At 30.8% G+C, this 1,297-nt stretch overlaps 1 protein-coding gene across 1 annotated transcript in view; it reads left to right on the top strand.

Annotated features, from left to right (window-relative positions):
* LOC106882048 (voltage-dependent calcium channel gamma-5 subunit) overlaps window positions 1-1,297 on the top strand; it is a gene marked incomplete in the record, with an annotated part of 310,039 nt that overhangs the window by 68,785 nt on the left and 239,957 nt on the right.

Raw genomic sequence — 1,297 nt, 5'->3', positions numbered from 1 at the left:
ATCAAAGTGGCCAGCATGTTAAAATACCTTTGAAGGGGAAAATTATAAACAATTATAAACAATGGCAAAAGAAAAAAGATTTTTATGCCAATATGCTGAGAATAGACTTTAAATAGTCAATCACCACATGCAATATACATCACTATGAATACACATCGTGCTGAAATCGAGGAAGGAAATCTAATAGAATTTTTTTTAAATGTGTTATCTCTATATTGAATCAATTTCCGGATTAATCCAACGGATTTTTCCCTCTTCAGTAGAGAATACGATAAGAAATAAATGAAATACTTACAAGCACCCATGGAAAAAAGCAAAAGCAAGAGTCATGTGTACACATAAGTACCCCAGTGATATCTAAATATAAAATCCTTTAGCAAGCCTCAGCACACGTATGATCGGTCTCGAACCACAACTTAGAGTGGTTACCAGTCCCGAAGTGAATGGTAATAAATTTACTTCTAATTTAGGATAAAACTTTTTTCCAAAAATTTCATCAAAGTGACCAGCATATTAAAATACCTTTAAAGGTGAAAATTATAAACAATTATAAACAATAGCAAAAGAAAAAAGATTTCTATGCCAATATGCTGAGAATAGACTTTAAATAGCCAATCACCACATACAATATACATCACTATGAATGCACGTAGTGCTGAAATTGTGGAAGGCAAGCTAACAGAATCAATTTCGGGATTAATCCAACGGATTTTTCCCTCTTCAGTAGGGAATACGATCAGAAATAAATTAAATATTTACAAGCACCCATGAAAAAAAATAGAAGCAAGAATCATGAGTACACAAAAGTACCCCAGTTATATCTAAATATATAAACATATACATATATATAAAAACATATACATATACATAAACCAATTTATATATATAAACATATATTTATATAACATATATATACATATATAGATATATATATATGTATGAATATATACATAAACATATATATATATATTTCGTATGTGTATTTCGTGTGCAAGATTCTTGATGTGGATACGTGTGTTGAAGGAAATACAATTAAACCTTGGGAGAGGCATTATGCCGGTAATAAACACACGCATTGGTTCAGTCCTTTATTAATTTATATAGTTTTTGGTTAAATTATTTCATTGCACTCTTGCAATCTCTTCAGTAACTTGTCTCTCCACTTCCATTTATTTTGAATGTATGATCTGGCGTTGTTTTGGCGTTGTTTTTGGCGTTGTTTTGGCGTTGTTTCGAAACTGTTTGGTATGAGCATACTTACATATAAGCACGAACACATAAGTGCGTGCACACATAT

This window comes from Octopus bimaculoides, chromosome 9, assembly GCF_001194135.2.
Source record: "Octopus bimaculoides isolate UCB-OBI-ISO-001 chromosome 9, ASM119413v2, whole genome shotgun sequence".
Classification (NCBI taxonomy): Eukaryota; Metazoa; Mollusca; class Cephalopoda; order Octopoda; family Octopodidae; genus Octopus; species Octopus bimaculoides.
This window is presented reverse-complemented; position numbering and strand designations above follow the sequence as displayed.